At 43.7% G+C, this 18,805-nt stretch overlaps 1 protein-coding gene across 2 annotated transcripts in view; it reads right to left on the bottom strand.

The window, feature by feature from the left end:
- CDH13 (cadherin 13) overlaps positions 1-18,805 on the bottom strand; it is a 1,398,954-nt gene that overhangs the window by 769,895 nt on the left and 610,254 nt on the right. The gene's annotated exons all lie outside the window — the stretch shown is intronic.

The raw sequence follows: 18,805 nt of genomic DNA, 5'->3' as shown, positions 1-18,805 counted from the left end.
ACTGAGCACGTGACGTTGTAGCGGGGCTGAAGTCGTCGGGATAAAAGAGATGTTGGATTTTGAAGACTGAGTACCAAAAAGAAAAATGGTGTAAAATACCTAATTTAAACATCTGTAGATGGATTACATGTTGAAACAATAATATTTTACAGACTGGATTACATAGATATATTATTAAAGTCAATGTCACCACTTTCTTTTTACTCCTATAAGTTTGGCTACTAGAAAAATCTAAAACTTACAATTGCTTCTAAAAGCTCAGTTTTTTTCTTTACAAATCCTTGGGGTGCTTCATCCCACGGTCAAAAATTTAGGCTGTATGTTTTGGAATATACAAGTGTGTGACACATTCTTGGACAAGGGATGATTTAGGAAGGTAAGAAATAGTTTTGGGTTTAGTAGGTCAAGATTACAAGCCCTGTGAAGATGGGAGGGACCTCATTTTCCCCAACTTTGATACCAAGCACCTACTGCATTTACTGGCCCAGAGAAGACGCTCCGTATTACTTAACACATAAGTGCTAACGTTCTCTACCGTTCCTTTATGGCGCGCGCTATGCTAAGTTTGTTATATGCATCATCTCCTTGGATCTCTACCGCAGCCTATGATGTATTTAATATTTCATAGGACAAGGGGTCTCACATTCTAGAGATGCTGACACTTTGCCAGGATGGTGCATTTAGGAGGACGGGGGCCAGGATCTGAAGCCAGGCTTACATGTCCTCTCATCTGGATGATGGTCGGAGCTCCTCCCAAGCCACCGTAGGCTTTCCATGTCTCGGGGTGGGATTTAACTTTTTTTTTTTTTTCCTCTGAGCTGTTTCTCTGAAATCTGGGGAAGGCCGTTTTAACAGAGCATGGTGCCGGCAGAGAGTTTGGAAATTCACATTCTCGGCAGAAGCCCTTGACCATAACTGATGAGAATCTGTGCACAAATACCCCAGCCATCTCACCCCCCAGGAGAGAGCTCTCAAAGGCAGTGTTCTGTCTCCCTGTCTCCACGTGCAGCCCCAGCTGCCCACGACGGCATCTGGTGAGATAACTCACCTTCCATTGGCTGCCTTTCCTCCCCTGACTTGCTTCCTCATGAAATGGGAATTTCACGATTCCCGGGGTTGTCTGACACCTCCCCCCTTCCCCCCCCCCCAAAAAAAAACACTTGCACTCAAATCTTTGATTTACTGCCTGCTTCTTAGGAAACCAAATTTTGATCCTGTGTTGCAAACTCTTAACCACTGGACACAAGCTGTTGAAGAAAACTCATTATTATTCCCACCAGCAAATTCCAAAGAGTGCACAAAAGGTTGGGATGCCATGGAACCAGGGCTTGTCTCTAAATACCAGCCCACTGAGAGGCACTGAACCCCAAGGAATGAGAGCGAGAATTAATCTTTGGAGGTTCGTGGTGTGGCTGAACCGAGGAACATCAGAGAAATTGAAATGGGTCAGTCATCACCCTGACCGACATCATCTTTCAAAAATCAAAGGGGTTAGGATTTTATAGTTCCATATTGGAGCAGTTCTGCTTGTGAAACTTTCCCTTGCCTCCAGAGCAGACTCTGGGAAGATTGCTTCCAAGGCAATCATAATGCTGACATCCCAAGTGGCACACACACAGAATGCAGATTCAGGACTCGGAATAATCTGCGGGCAATTCTGCAAGCAGAAAATCTATAACTGGCCAACGCAAATCCAGTTAAACAGCAAGCGGTCAAAGGCGGCCTCCAGGCACCTGGTGCCTACAATTAGACCTTAACCTTCTAGTCAGCTAATTCTGCCCTCAACCCCAGACCAGTAAATCAGTCATCCCCTAGAACTATGGAGATGCCATTTCTCTAGCGATCCTGAACATAAGGGTCTGGACCGGGTTGAGGGATTAGTTCAGTGGACGACCTGGATCTTGTCTCTCCGGAGCTCCATCTCTGTCCTGACATCTGGGTGGGCTCTATTCAGGATTCCTCCAGAGTCAAAAAGGAAAAATAAACCTTTTCCAACAGCTGACCCTCCGGGAGGGTGGGAGTGGTGAGAGGACTCCCAGAGGCTTAGCTTTAATCTGCACATTCTTGGGTCGTGCCACCCACCAAACTCATAAGAGAAAAGCGTGCAGCACTCTCCTGGGCAACGTGTGACTTCGTGCAGCGAGAATGAGTCCCTCCTCCCTGCTTTCATTCATTTACTTATTGCCCCAAACTTGTTCATCTCCCAGGATTCAGCAAGCACTTGGCGAGGTGCTGTTCTGAAGCTTATATAGAAGCATCATAAGGCAGGAATTAGAAGCACAAACTCCAGAGGTTCAAATCCTGGCCCTGTCCTTTACTGAATGACAGTAATGGAAATCGGGAGACTAAGATGTGCATTCAGAGGAGCTGTATGGATCCAGCGGATGGTGCATGTGAACTACAATAGGGGCGCTCATTCAGTTAGGCGTCCGACCCTCCCACTAGATCACTCTAGGGTTCTCTCTTGCTTTCCCCCCCAAAATTTAAAAAATTTGAAAAAAATATAATAACTAGAATAGTGTCCCACAGGGTAAGTGACCAGCAAGGGTTAACTGTTCACGTGGACTAGAAAAGATGACAAATCATAATTTAATTAACTAACTAGAATCTTAACTTGAGAGGAAATTGTAGGTGTCTTTGAGAGCACATAAAAGCCAGGGACAGGGAGTTTAACTTCCTCTGGGGGGACCAGGGAAAGCAAACCCATGGAAGGGACATTTCTGTTTTGATCTCAAAGATGGGCCAGAATTAGCTAGATAAACGGAAAGGAACATAGACTTATCTTTTTTGCCAGCACACTCTTTGCTTTCACGTTTAAGTTCCTTTGTGTCTGTCTGGGTTTCATGTAACACATCTCTGAAATCAGAAAATTGTATGTCAAAAAGAACCCAGACTAATTTAAGACTTCCCAAAAGCTGAATGTCTGACTGGGTAGTAGTGGTAGAAAATACTACTGATTGCTAGTGCCCTTGACTTTCTAGCAGAATTTAAGCATGAACTGGTCAGGGATACCCACTTGCCAATTTCAACCATACTGAGTTTGGTGGAAGATTATGAAGAAGCTTCCCTCAGTGGTTTAAAGGTAAGTGTTTGTACATTACTCCCCAACTAGATGAAGCCCCTTCTCCAACACCATCAGGTGTCACTCTTACATATACGCTACCTGGACATACTTTTCTCCAAACCCTCTTTGATATTTCCAGAATATATGCTACTAACATTCTGAATTTATCTTTAATGCCTTAGAAATAATGGTCTTCCTACAAGGTTTTGGGTTCATTTATGCATTAGCTTGCATCTCATAAACAAGAAGCAGCCAATACACCTTTGAAAGCTCAGCAGTGGTCAAATTTTATGATCACTGAAGGATTTCTATTATTTGAAAATTACAATCAGCTTGCTTATGAAAGCAGATTCGTGTCCAGACCAACTATAAGTACGGAACACAGCCACATCGGTTCTGTGGGAATCCTGGTTTATTAGCTGCCATTTACCAGCTGTGACCTTGGGCAAGTAACCTTCTGTGTCTCAGTTTCCTCCGATGGAAATTGGAACAATCATAGTATCTTAAAATTATTATGAGGACTAAATGAGTTAATTGTCTTTAAGAGCCTTATGTCATTCAGGGCATAGTAGTTGCTCAATAAATGTTTGCTATTATTATTACCATTGTTTCTCTATATTCTGTTAAAAACAATAGACACAATTCACTGATACCATATTCCCTAGGATAGACATTGACAGATATCATCCAAATATTACTCTTTTTGCTACTATAAAACTGGCCAGTGTATAGACTGTGCTCAGATATATTCAAAGGGAAACAGCAGAGGCCTGAGTCAGGTAGAAGGTGGTGGAGGGTTTGCATCTTGGGGTCAAGCGCACAATGGTAAACATCAGTGCCCATTGTGAGCGGAGTTGTGCTGGTTTTGTGGGACACTGGTGTACACCAAGCGTCCTTTAAAAACGGTAGCTCAGAGCTCCATCCTCTGTGTAAGCGCCACTGCCCTAACCGTACACACCGAGAGCAAAGCCTTACATCACACTCTTTATAACTGCCTCTTATTTTAGCTTCCATTTCTTTGCTGCTGTTCTGAGCTTTCTTTTTTAAAAAGAAAGGGTTTATGTTTATCCTGACAGGTAGTGATTCACGAACATAGCCAACTTTGGATTTTGCTTCCAGAAAAAATGTTGGTTTTTTTTTTTTTTTTTTCTGTCCCAGACTGCAGGTTGCCAACTGGCAGCAGACGGGACGGACGTGGCCAGCAGATCTGGTGAGTTTAGCGATAGCAGTCTATCATAAAAGTTAAATTATCCCGTTATAAAGGGTGCACCTCTCTTGGCTGTCCTTGTCTGCACCATTCCCTGTATTATCCCTCCTGCTCGCTTGACTCATTAACACACTTGTCTGGCCCCCGAGGCATTTGAGTTTGCAATCCCTCCTCTAGACTTGGGAAATAGGCTTTTCAAGCAAAGAACTCTCCTTGGTATGAGTCTCTACTTACTTGTCCTAATTGTATCCACAACTGTGTGCTCCTAGCTCTGTTGCTGTGGGTTTTGCCATGTGACTGAGTTCTGGCCAACACGAAGAGAGTAAAAGGGTTTTCGCCACTTCTCAGCCTGGCCCCTGAACTGTCTCCTCTTCCTCATCTATGAAAACAGAAAGGAAGGACTTCCAAGATGGTGGAGACTTCCGGTAGAAAGAGCCCAGTGCACAGACCCTTACGATCTAGGGTTGCGTGTGTGAGCCCGCACCTCTCCTGGCCGACGACGATATGCTAAATAAATGTGGAAGGGACAGGGACACAGAGGGGCTTCTCTACCATGGTGTCACAAATGCGTCCCAGAGGTCAGAGAAAAATATCAGGACTGAAGAAAAGCTTAACACAACTGTATCCGAAGTAGCCATAGCTCCAAAGAGAGAAACTTCCTGTCACAAATGAGCCCAGCAGGCAGTGAGCAGCCTCAGATCTCATCGTCACGTAAGCCAACTCCAAAATGGTATTTGCCAAGTGAACTCACTAGTGTCTCCTGGCCCCTCATTGTTTTCCTCTCACTGACTCACTGCTTTTTGCTATTAGCCTGGACGGACAGTTTCTTTATCCTTGCCATAAAACACCTCTGGTTTACTTGTGTCAAAGTCAGCCTACTGGAGTCTGTTTGGAGGAGCTTAGATTGGCAGGGAAGAAAGGCTGCCGCTCCGGCTTGCAGGATATAAAAATGTTACAGCAGTGAATTTTGATTGATTCTTTATCCTGCCAGAGTCCTCGAAGGGTTTATAAAGGCACCCTGCCTACAGGGAAAGCACGAAGAGAAGAGGCGCTTTAAAAACACACACAAGGGCACATCCATGTACACACAAGCACACAGGCACAGACACTTGTGCATACCCTCATGAGAGCATCAACTCGTGTCATCCACGCTACCCACGAATCTGACCTCCTGACCATCTTCCTGGGGATTGATAGCCCCAGAGACACGGAATCCCTGCCATTTTCTTGGCCTTTAATGTAACCGACACTTCGAAATGATTTTGCGATACTTGGGAAGAAAAAGAGAGAGAATACTTCTGGTTTGGTGAGTCCTTCATACCCAGTTTGAACTGCTTGCCTTCACCCATAGTTTGGAACCAACATCTTCATTGCCATCTGAATGCTACTCCGTATCTTTTCTTCAAATTGTTAAATGCAAAGCCACAGAATTACTGTTGCCCAAGGATGTCCTCAGCCCAATCCTCAGAACCTGTGGATATGTTGGATTAAATGGTCATGGGGAATTAAAGTTGAAAGCCAACTGACTTTAAAAAAGAATAATTATCCTGGATTATTCAGGTATAATCACAAGGATCCATGGAATTGGAAGAGGGAAGGGTGAAAAGCTCGAGAAAGGGATGTGACCCTAAGAACCAGGCTGCAGAAATGAGGTGTAAGAAAGCCTCAACCTGCCATTGCCAACTTTGGAAGTGGACAAAGGGATGACCAGCCAAGGAGGGCAAGAGGCCTCCAGAAGCTGGAGAAGGAAAAACCCAGATTCTCCTAAACATCTGGAAGGAATACAGCCCTGCTGATACCTTGGTTTTAGCTCAGTGAGGCCCATTTTGGACTGCTGATCTTCTAAACTACATGATAATCCATGTGTGTTGTTTTAGTTCATCTTAGTTAATTTTTTAAATTTAGCTGATTTCAGTTAATGCTAAGCACATGACAATTTGTTATAGCAGCTGGAGGAAACTCATACAGTCTGCCATGGTATGGCCCCACAGTAGACCCTCAGAAAATATTGCCTCCCTTTACTTTGTTGTTGTTTTTTTTTTTTTTTTTTTTTTAAGATAGAAGTATAATTTGGGCAAACCAACAGAGAGGGAGGAACAGAGGAAGGAGGAAAGATAGAAAAGTGGACAGAAATGGAGGGAGAGAAAAAGAGAAGGAAGATGAAAACTGACTCATGACTTTGGAGCCCTGGCCAAGCCTGTCAGGTGGTCATGACGTAGAAATTGCTGTCTGAGGGCTTCATTCCTAAACACCAACAGCACAGCTTCTTCTCTTCTGTCTTAGCAACTGTCCTGGCAAGTGGTAGGGCATTTTTGATCTGCTATCATAACAAAGTAGTAGGGTTCATTTTTTCCATTAATTTCCTTAGACAAAGTTTAAAATTTCTATTATCTGCCAGGAATTTGGTTAGATGCCAGAGATGGAGAAATGAACATAGTCCTTGATAAAATTATTATCTAGAAGAAAGGGCAGACACAGGACAAATAATAATGTAATATCATGTTATATTATATTATATTTTCTATATATTGGGAATTAGAAAGTGGCTCAAAACAAGAATCCTGAACTAAATTACCTGGGTTCAAATTCTAATTTTACCCCTTAGTTCTGTGTGACCCTGGCAAGGTACTTAACTTCTCTGTGCCTTAGTTTTCTCATTTGTACACTATAGCCAGTAAGGTTTTCTACCCTCATCAGTTTGCGAGGCCAATGAGTTAACATAAATCAAAAGGTTTAGGACAGGAACTGGCTCATAATAGGTCCTACATGCTAATCAGAATAGGGACCAGGTCACGGATAAAGCCATATTGGAAAACTGATTGACATTTCTCAAGTAGTAAAGAATAATAAAGAATGTTCCATGCAGAGGTTTGGTAAGTGCAAACACTAGGCATGCCAGCTGAAGAAACAGGAAGCAATTTGGCAGGGATAACAAGCTCTGGGTTGTTTTCAAGATTATTTGAAAGTGTTTTGTCTTAAAGTAGGATTGAGCTGACCAGGCATGTCCTCCTTTAGTCTGGCTAAAACAGAGCCAAAAATAATTCACTCAATGAAATCACAATTTCTGTCTAAATAGAATTAACTGTTTACTATTAAGATTTGAGGATGAATCAACTAGAATCAACCAGTAAATTTTGAAAGAAGAACAGTTTTTAAGAATTTTAGTTAACACGATTAGGAAGATTTGGTTCACTGGCCCTTAGTAGAAGCTAGAGGCTGTATCTGCTCTAGAGTTGGTGAGATTTATGTCTATTTATGAAATCTTAGTAATTAAATTAGGGGTTTCAGATGCCAGATAAGACCTGCTTCCCTTAAATCAAGTAAAGAAGGGAGTCCTTGTACGAAATGCTCCTGGGTGAGACCAACTGTGTGCCAGGCATTGGAAGAGCTGTCTGGTCCACACGTAAAACCCCAACCCCATGGAGACAACGGATAGAATATAACTAGATGAATAGATCTGGGGTGAAGATTCAGTCCAACAGAAGACAATGCTCCAGTCCACTACCTCAGCCAGCCTCCCATCTCAGCCACTGCTGCTGTGAACAGTTTCCTAAGAGCTCAGCCTTGTCCCATAGAATGTCCTCAGTCTCTTCACATTCTGCTGTGGGGCTTGCTCCTATGCTGCAGGAACCCGGTTAAGGTGAGGTTGAGCAGAGCTGGGAAAGATGGAGGAGCTGATGCTCCAGGGGAAGCCCTCAGGGGTGCCCTCAACACTGAGAAATGGCAGCAGGTTGCATGTCCTAACTGCCTTCCTCCAGATGCACTCTTCCGGAGTGAAGGAACATCCCATGTGCCTTTCAGAGGTCTTGTTGGTTTAGCCCTCGCTGCCCATAGCGGTGACTTCAGTGACATGTCATTATATTGGCTCTCTTTCTCCTCCCCTGCCTCACCCTCTTGCCCCTCATTCCTGCTTCCTGGGTCATCTCCTAAAGAAAACAGCCTTTATCTAGCCCATTGTCTCCAGCTCTGATTCAGGGGAACCCAAAATAAGACATGGCCCATACACTAGTTCCATACTGCTGCTGTATCAAGTTCCCTCCATTTTAGTGGCTTGAGAAGTATTTTATTATCTTACAGTTCCGGGTATCAGGAGTCTAAAATGGGCTGACAGGGCTGTGTTCCTTCAGCAAGCTTCAAGGGAAAATCTTTTTCCTTTGGCTCTCCTGCTCCCATAGACCAACTCTATCCCTCAGCATGGCATCATTCCTTTATCTATCTTCAAAGCCAGCAGCATAGCAACTCTTTGTGTCTCTCTCTGTCTCTCTTCTTCCGTCATCATGTGGCCTTCTGTTTCTGACTCCTCCTGCATCCTTTTTAGAAGGACGATTCTGATTACACCAGGCCCACCTGGATAATCAAGGTGATAGCCATGTGTTCTGGAAGTTAGGATGTGGACATGTTCAGGGAACCATTTCTAAGTCTACTATAATCCATGAATAACTTCTATAAGGGAAGGGGAAGGTTCTATAAATACAGGTTCAGTCTAAAATGCCCAAGAAGTATAGAAACAACATAAGTGTCCATCAATGGAAGCGTAGATGGAGAATATATAAGATACATATTATATATATATATATATTCCATATATAATATGTTCCATATGTCACATCATATATTTCAGTTATGGGATATTCATATATATAATCTATGTAGAAAGAGAATATTATTTAGCCATGAGAAAGGAGGACATCCTGCCATTGGTGACAACATGGACAGACTTCGTGGGCATTATAGTAGGTGAAATAAGCCAAACAGAGAAAGACAAATCCTATATAATATCACTTATATGTGGAATCTAAAAAAAAAAAAAAATCAAATTCATAGAAACAGAGAATAGGAAAGAGGTTGCCATGGGCTTGGCAGTAGAGGAGATAGGGACAGGTTGGTAAGAGGATACAAATCTTCAGCTTTAAGAAGATTCAAAGGTGAAGATGTTCTGTAAAACATAACGACTATGGTTGGTAGAGTGTGGTATGGTTGATGTTTGCTGAAAGGGTTGGTATTCAGATGTTCTCATTCATACCAAAAAAATTAAAAATTAAAAAAGGAAGGGATAGATATGTGGAGTGGTAGGGGTGCTAACTGACTAGATACCTAGACGGGGGTGGGGGGCGGTAATCCTCTCACAAGGCACATACATTATATTAAAATTTTGTCAATTATACCTCAATAAATCTGAAATTAAAAAGCAAATAAATAAACAAGCAAACAAACACAACCTCCCAAAATGTCCGAGAGGGAATCATTCCATAATTACCCACATTCCTGACAATATTTACCCGTGAAACCAGGCAGACCTAAAGGGAAGACCCCACTGACGGCCAACAGGCACCTATCCAGGCCCGATGCTGTGTCATCGGAACAACTAGACTATGACCTTTTCTTGACTAGAAATAATTATCAGATCCTGCCCGGCCTTGCCGTGAAGTGGAACATTTTTATTCTAACTGCGCAACCCTCAACGCTTTCTTCTCTTCCAGACATTAGACAAGATGTCAGATTTGTCATCACACCGGAAGGTTTTTATTAATTATCTTTCAGAGGCAAAGTCCTTTTTGTAATTTATTTTTTCACACCAGGAAAATTCTTCTATTGAACTAAACGTCTATCTTGTTAAATTGTTTTTTTTCTGCTAACGATTCTCGCTTTGAGAACTTCCAGAAGAAAAGAAATCAACCCAGCAGAAGTTGGTGTTGAAGTTGAGGAACCGATTATGTTAAGCAGAATGCCACAGAACCTCTCTTGGGATAGAGAGTGATATGCATCTTTTCTTTAAAATCTAACTGCCTAGGGTTGGGCACCTGGGTAACACAGTTGGTTAAGACTCTCGATTTCCACTCAGGTCATGATCTCCGGTCACGAGATCGATCCCCATGTTGGTCTCCACGCTCAGTGGGGAGTCCCTTGAGAACCTCTCCCTCTCCCCCTCCCTACTGAGCTCGCACACTCTCTCTCTCTAAAATTTATAAATAGGGGTTCCTGGGTAGCTCAGTGGGTTAAGCCTCTGCCTTCAGCTCAGGTCATGATCTCAGGGTCCTGGGATCGGGCCCCGCATCGGGCTCTCTGTTCGGCTAGGAGCCTGCTTCCCCCTCTCTCTCTGTCTGCTGCTCTGCCTACTTGTGATCTTTGTCTGTCAAATAAATAAAATCTTAAAAAAATAATAATAATCTACATAAATAGATCTTTGAAATCTAACTGCCTAATGTGTAGTTAAGATAAAAATTTGTCCAAATGCTTGCTTGCCCAAATCAGAAAGGAATTGCAATGACGGCTCTACTTGTCAATTAATCATATTCTTAAAGATTCATTCATCGATGTGAGTATCGTTTATTGAGTGGCTACTACCCGTTACTGCCAAGATCCACAAAAACGAGTAAGACAGGGCCCCTACCCTTTAGGAACACAAATCACAACAGGAAAGAGAGGTATGTAAATACAAACTTAAAAAACACAATTAAAAATATGGGAACGGAGTACGTAACCTTGTAGAAATAATAAAAAGGAGAACATCATTCACCCGATGTTAGAGCAGTGGGAGTGAGGTCTTGGGCACATCAATTCAGTTGATTTTGCTTGTATGCCCTTACATATTAAACAAAAGACGATGTACAGTGAGAAGAACCATGATTGATTGTGATCCCTGAATTGCCTTTTCACGCTGCTACGAGTTACTACTCAGAAGGACTCAGGTGTCTTAAGATGGAGCTACCATGCTGTTGAAAAAAAATTCCTGAAGTATTTGATAACTTTGTTTTTAAAAGTCAAGAATTCTTGAGAAGATGGAAACTAGAAAATAATTTAACTTTTCTGCTTCATATTTCTAGAGGAGGAAGCAAGATAGTAATATAAAGTCTAAGTGGAACACGAGGTGGCCCCTGGTTTCAAGTAGAAAATACCTGTGAAGAAGACCCAGGGGAGTCCTCATAAGTGTTTAACAATTGGCTCTCCAATAATGAAATGCCTTAATTTGTAACTTGTGCTAATTTCCATAGTGCAGATACTCCCATCATGGCCAATTTTGAGTTGCCAACATGGTCACTGTGTACAGAATTGGGAAGAGATACGCACAGTTGGCTCCCATGAGCTAAGCAGCCCCAACGCAGAACTGAGCGTGCCAGTTCCTAATTCGGGTTTGTGGGTAAGACCTTGCTAGCGTTTTTGCAGGCTCTTTATAAATATGAACCACCAGGACACCAAGGAGAGCTTCCTTCTTTCCCATGATGACACTTTGTAATCAAGGATGGGGTTATACGACATATGAGTTAAAACAGCCTGGAAAATCCTTCCTAATGGAGCAAAACGGCCCACCATAATTCAGTTTTTTTAGTAAGAGAAAAATGCAGTGAATCCCTGATTCATGACCATGCGTTATTTAAATATTGCTTTTGATGTTTTATCCAGAATCCTAGCTCGAATGATCAGAGATAATCCTGCCTTCTGACATAATTAGGGAGCTGCTGCTTTGCTAAGCTGGAGGATAATCAATTTGACCTTGAAAGTTCATCTGTAGTACTACTAATGTTCAGAACACAGATGGGGCAGCCACACGAGAGCCCCCATCGATAGTCAAACATCAGCTACAGACTTTGTTCCAAGGACAAACAGGCTCTATCAGAGAAGGCACAGTGTTTTGATGGCCAGCAGATCCCCTTAAGGCCACTCTATCTCTGAGATGGCCTTTCATTTATGGATTAATCGCTAACATTTAAATATCATGGATTTTCACCAAGTTCTTGGGTTTGAGGCCGTGCCGAGATTGCAGTCCGGTATTCTCCGGATGGGCCGAATCTCCTCTCCAGCTGACAAGAGTCCATGCCCCTCCCCCTTTGACCCCTAGCAGCAAGTGCCATTTGCCTTTTATTATCTCAATTGTGCTATCGCTTTCCGAAATTAACCTTAGAAGTGCTGTTTGGTTTGCCTTCATGTCTTCATGTGGATTTCTCCGATGCCAAGACCTCATTGCTCGTCTTCATCACCTTCCCGGGCTTCCCCAGCACTCGAGCTTCCGTTCTCCATGTACTAGTGCTGCTGGGAAAGGAGTCTGTCTCCCTTGACCGGGCTGCAGAGAAGTTGTCTTTTACGGTGAAACCACCAACACCATAGAAAAGTCTACAGTGTGCTCCTCTTGAAGCCGCTTTCATATTTCCTGTCTCTGGATGCTGGGGAGCTGAGTCAGCCCGCTCCATTACTCAAGTTCATTTTCTGAAAGCATCAGGCCCTTCCTCTTAGCTCATTTGCTCAAAGGCACAAACTTTTTATGGTGATAAAAAGGGCTTCTTGCTGGTCTCCAAAGACAGAGGATATCCCCTTCCTCAGCTTTACTGCAGTGTCTGATGGACGCCTGCCTCTCTAATCTCTACGGCAGTTGGGAAGCCTCTTCAACTCGCTCCTCACGAAAAACAAACAAGAAAGGCATGTGTAGATACACATACATGAACTCATGAGCCTCTCCCCTTATCACTGCTGCATTATATGTAGGTGTGGATAAACCAGTCTGTTTCCTCCATCGAGCAAATATTGGCCAGGTTTTGAGCTGAGAAGAAAGAAAGTGTCTGAGCCAAGACAGTTTGAGGAGGATATTATGTACTTTTTTCCCTCATGTCTATTCGAGTCCACAAGTTCAATTACCTGAAATTTCATGAGTCAGAACTTGGGATATTTTCATCTCAAGCTGACTTAATGTAATATTAAAAGTTTCTGCTAATCCTACTGCTCTTTCAAAGAAAGTTTGATTCTTCTTAGAAAAAAAAAAATAGTGTTATCTCCCCCGTAGTAAAATTTACAGAAGAGATTTTCTCCAAAAATTATATGGTGTGCAGTACGGTCACATGAAGGGTCTCTATGCTAGGCTAGGAGGCTACACCAGAGTCTCTCTAGGCAGATGTCAGCTGGAGACTTTGTTCTAGGGGCAAGTAAAGCAGAGAAGGGCACATTGTGAGGGCTATGAGCCCCATTGGGCCCCTGTATCTGTTATATGGCCAGAAAGGTAAGCCTCCAAGTGGGAGGTGCTGGGGTAGGACTAAGGTCACAGAAAACAGACCGGGAAGGAGGGAGAATCAGGTTCCAGCTCAAATTACCAATCACCCCAGGGTTTCTGACAATACCTGAGTTTAGCACTGAAAATCCCATATCCCAGGAAACTCAGTCCCAGGTACCCTAGCCCCCGCAGGAAATTGGACCACTGGAGCAGAAAGGGATATAGGAACTAGCAATGTATGGGCCAGGTTGGGGATAAGGGGCACAGGCATAGGACAGCACCCCAGTAACAGTGGGGCACCTTTATCTCACCTAAGCCTTAAGGTCCAGGAGGGAAGATGGTTTCCAGACCCAGCGTTCGCTGAGAGGAGCTGCGACGCCCACCCCGGAGACAGAGCAGACTGCGGAAACTTTCTCTCCTTCCATCAGAGCTCTGTCCGAGTCCACCACTGGCTCAAGCCTTCAGGCCCAGCCCCACCTACTGCCTGCTTTCGTAAATAAGATTTTATGAGAACACAGCCATGCTCCCTGATTTACATATTGTCTTTGTTTTCACACTACAGTGACAGAGTTGAGTGTTTTGTAACTGAGACCTTATGGCCTGCAAAGCCTAAAATATGTATTATCCGGCCCTTTAGGGAAAAATTTGCAGACCCCTGTGCTAGAGGGCAAGAGAGAAAAGGATAGGGAGCGGGCCGGGAAGGGCCGAAGAAGCTTCTCAGCCACTCTTTGCCCGTGATGCCAGTCAAAAAGATCGAGAACTGCTGGAAGAATCTAGGCCAACGTGTTGAAAATAGACGTGTCCCACAATTGCCGTGAGTATAAACAAAACCATGAGCTTCTTAAGCAGCCTCCCGTGAACCAGCCCTTTTTGAATTAGGCTCCTGCAGAGAAGGTGCAATTGTGGAAAGATGGAATTTAAGAAGCCCAGAGGCACTCAGCCTCCTCATGATATTTTTTTGGGTCAATTTTCTGTAAATTCAATATTGACAAAAAAATTTTTTTTTTTAACTTTCAGAGAAAATAATAAACAGGAAGGATGTGGACGTTTAGTTTTTTGGGATAAAGAAGAACTAAATGTTTCATAGTAATTAACGACACCCGTGTGACAAATACTTATTAAATGAGCACCTACTAACTGCCAGTTCTGCGTCAGACCCAGGAGATGACATAATACGCAAAACATACATTTTTCTGCCCTTAGGGAACTTAATTCCAGTAGAGGGGGTACCAATGAACAAATAAGAAATAAATACAGAGGCTCTTTTCAGAGTGATAGACGTAGAGAAATGAAAATGAATCATGGGGCAGGAGGAAGGGCATTCAACGGGGAATGGGAAAGTGTCTTTAGTGAGGAGAATGCTGAGTAGCTGGTCACTCCAGGGTCATGCAAGAGCTTTTGAGTGTGGGAGGCAAGGGAGCAGGAAGCACAAAGGCAAGGCTTCGCTGCGCGGATATGCCCAGCACTGGGAGGAGGGTGGCCGGACGGCAGCACGGTGGATGAGACCGGAGGTAGGAGAGGCCTCTGGCCTATGATGCTGCACACAAAACAGTTAACCCAGCAGACCTGGGACTACAGCCTTGCAATGGCCTGCTTGCAGTTTGGCCTTTGATGGACATCTGGGAACGTGGATTTTGCGAGGGCCTCCTCTAATCTAACTGATAAGGTTGTCTCACTGTGCCTAAAATTTTTGCACAAATATTGTGGTTTATGCTGAGCACCCTCTTCCTTCTGGGAGTCTGGATCTTTGCCCCATACCAGACGGAAGCTATGTGTGTCTGTGACCAGCCCCTAGTGGAACCCTGAGCCCTGAGTCTCTAATGAGCCTTCCTGGCTGACATCAGGTCACACATGTAGCCACAGCTCGTTACTGGAGTGATAAAGCATGTCCTCTACTAGGAGAAGAGACTTCTGCCTTGATTTCCCCAGACTTCACCCCTGCACCTTCTCCCTTTGCTGATTTTTCTCTGTATCTTCTCCCATAATAAATCTTAGCCATGATTACATCCTGAGTCTTACAGATTCTTTTAGCAAATCACTGACCCTGGAGGTGGTCTTGGGGACCTGACGCAAATAGCAGATCTGTATTTCATTTATTTTCTCGGTGCCAAAACCCAGGGGAAGCACTTTCCATGGACGTTCCCGTGTAAGCCTCGCCGCTCTGAGACTGGCAACTCCCCTTTTCATCATCATCGCCACCATTTTACCGGTGAATTCAACAAGATCCTGTTTCCGTACCTCGCTCGAGGTTACCTAGCTGAGTCTGATGGAAAATCCAAGTAGACTAACTCCCAAACCTCTGATTTGCCCTCTGGGCTCACCTACAGCAAATGCCCAGCTGCAGGAAACTCAGGGATACTTCTGCATATTTGTTCCACTGCCACCACAATGGGTTGCCCATTTTAAGGCTTTAATCTCTTTTCTCATGAGATGTTCCAGCAAAGCTCATTCAAGTTCTACCTCCTAATCTTGATAGTGAATTTGAGCCTTTGTTGTAAGAAAGACTATTAAGATTTGGCAATAAGATTTTTCAAGGGTGATAAATATCCCTTTAAAGGCATTGCACATCCATTGACTGAATAACTGTCCTAAAAATGAAAGTCACACTTGGAGAATGGAAGGGTGGGTTATGAAAATGCAAATTGGAATGACTTTATTGGCTGAGTTGAATTCAGCTCCTCTCGTCACAAAGAAATATGAGTTGGGGAGGCCCCCCCAAGTCAGCCAAGTCTGAGGCATTATGGAACGCACGGATTTGACATCAGTGCCCTCATAATAGAGTGTGATGTCTGCTTTTCAAAGTCAGCAGCAGAAAATGCTGAAATGCTATCATTTCCATTATCCTGGAACTTATTTGTGTTATTTTGAAAAAAAAAAAAAATCTCTTTAGACCTGAATTTGTTTGTCATCAATATTCCTCAAAGTGGGTTACATATACCACGGCAGTATGAGATGATTTTAGGTGGTATCCTTCGAGGACAGATAAACATTTTTTTTTTTTGTATTTGAATAATTATATCTTTCTTTTAAAGCTTACCTCCTATTGATAGTAAGCAATATTGATTTCTCCTTAGGGTAATGATAGAAAATTTCTTTTCTAAATATATCAGGGACAAACAGTAAACTGATCTAAATAAAAGTAAACACTAAAGACAATGGGGTTGCATTAAAAAATAGAATTCTGTAAAAGACTGAAGTCAGAGAAAACCCTGAACTGGGTAATTTGTCTGGGAAGGTATACAGACAGGAATTTCCACCAGAGGTGGAGGAAATAGTAGGAGGATAGACGTAGGTCAGAAACATAAGAAAATAAAGCCATACAGTCTTTCAGATGTGTGGTTCTCCATATGGTCTCTGACCTAGCACCTTTTGTGTGACCCGGGAGCTTGTTAGAAATGCAGATGCTCAGGGAAATACAAATCAAAACCACAATGAGATATCACCTCACACCAGTCAGAATGGCTAAAATCAATAAGTCAGGAAATGACAGATGCTGGCGAGGATGCGGAGAAAGGGGAACCCTCCTACACTGTTGGTGGGAATGCAAGCTGGTGCAGCCACTCTGGAAAACAGCATGGAGGTTCCTCAAAATGATGAAAATAGTACTACCCTATGACCAAGCAATTGCACTACTGGGTATTTACCCTAAAGATACAAACGTAGTGATCTAAAGGGGCATGTGCACCCAAATGTTTATAGCAGCAATGTCCACAATAGCCAAACTATGGAAAAAACCTAGATGTCCATCAACAGATGAATGGATCAAGAAGATGTGGTATATATACACAATGGAATACTATGCAGCCATCAAAAGAAATGAAATCTTGCCATTTGCGACAACATGGATGGAACTAGAGCATATCATGCTTAGCGAAATAAGTCAAGCGGAGAAAGACAACTATCATATGATCTCCCTGATATGAGGAAGTGGTGATGCAACATAGGGGCTTAAGTGGGTAGGAGAAGAATACATGAAACAAGATGGGATTGGGAGGGAGCCAAACCATAAGTGACTCTTAATCTCACAAAACAGAGGGTTGCTGGGGGGCGGGAGGTTGGGAGAAGGGGGTGGGATTATGGACATTGGGGAGGGTATGTGCTTTGGTGAGTGCTGTGAAGTGTGTAAACCTGGCGATTCACAGACCTGTACCCCTGGGGATAAAAATATATGTTTATAAAAAAAAATTAATTAAAAAAAATAGTAGAAAAAAAAAAAAAAAGAAATGCGGATGCTTGGGTCCCACCTCGGACCCTCTGCGTCGGAAGCTCTGGAGGTGGGCCCCGGCCAGCTGTGTTCCACGAACCCTCTGGGTGACGCCAAGGCCCGGTCAAGCTTGAGAACCGCAGTGTGAAATGGTTTGCCATCCCATCGCTCATTTATTCAATAAACGCAAAGGAAGCATCTTCCCCAGCCAATGCTCGTATCTGTACTCAAAGCCCCAGAAAGGCGCAAAGGAAGAAAACGTTTCCAAAATTTTATTAAAGATGCCTGACATATGCCATGAGTGAATCATGGCAGGAACAGAGGAGCGGGGCCCTGAGCGAATGAGGCTCTGCTCAGGCCTCCGAGCGCGATGTCCCGGAGTGTTTGCAGGGGACACTTCCTGGTGTGACCAAGACATATATTTATTTTATCGTCATAGACTGATAGAGCTGATGAAACTCTGGCCAAGAATTAAATGTCCCCTGTCTGCTGGAGGCAAGCATGCATATAGATTGGTCTTCACAGCAAGGCAGCTCCGGCCTCCTCCTGTGTGTGAGACCTTCCGAGCCGAGCCGGGGGGCTAGTTCTGGAGACCCGGGGTGAAGAGGCCAGCGGTCTGCTCTGCTATGGCACAGCGTTCACCCGCAATCTGGGATGCGAGGGTTATACACGGCCACAGCCCCTTGTGGGTCAGCTAAGCAGCAGCGGGAGCAGTAATGATAGAGCAAGAGAAAGGGCAGAAAGGGAATCATTTCATCTGATTGAGCGGTACAGGGCTGGATTCACCATCCCTGGAAAATCTGCGGCGGCTTTAGAAGCAGCCCCTGCATCTCAAGGTGGGGCAGCTCTGGATTTTAAATCCAGATGCCATGGGACCTTGTAAAGAGGGAAGAGACTGAAATTTACACGGTGCCGCGCTTGCTCTGCCACTGTCTGGAGGAGCACGGATTGGCTCAGACTCGCTAGAGTTCGCCGCGGTCCAACACGGAAGCCCGTGGGCCCTTGGATGTGCCGTAGGTACGCAGGGCACCCTGGATCTCAGAGACTCAGCAGGAAAAACTGAAATGTGAAATATTTTATTTGTAACTTCTATTTTGTTCACGTGTTAAAACGATACTACCGTGGATACATCGGGTGAAAGAAAACGTGTTACAACTCACGCTACCTATTGCTTTTCACTCCTACCTCGTGCGGCTACCAGAAAATATTCAAGGATGCATGGGACTCAGAGGACGTTCCCCTTGCGAGTGTGTCTCCAGGCCTGGAGTCTGTTCACTTTTTCTTTTTTTTTTTTTTTTTTAAGATTTTATTTATTTATTTGACAGAGAGAGAGATCACAAGTAGGCAGAGAGG

This window comes from Mustela erminea, chromosome 19, assembly GCF_009829155.1.
Source record: "Mustela erminea isolate mMusErm1 chromosome 19, mMusErm1.Pri, whole genome shotgun sequence".
Lineage (NCBI taxonomy): Eukaryota > Metazoa > Chordata > Mammalia > Carnivora > Mustelidae > Mustela > Mustela erminea.
This window is presented reverse-complemented; position numbering and strand designations above follow the sequence as displayed.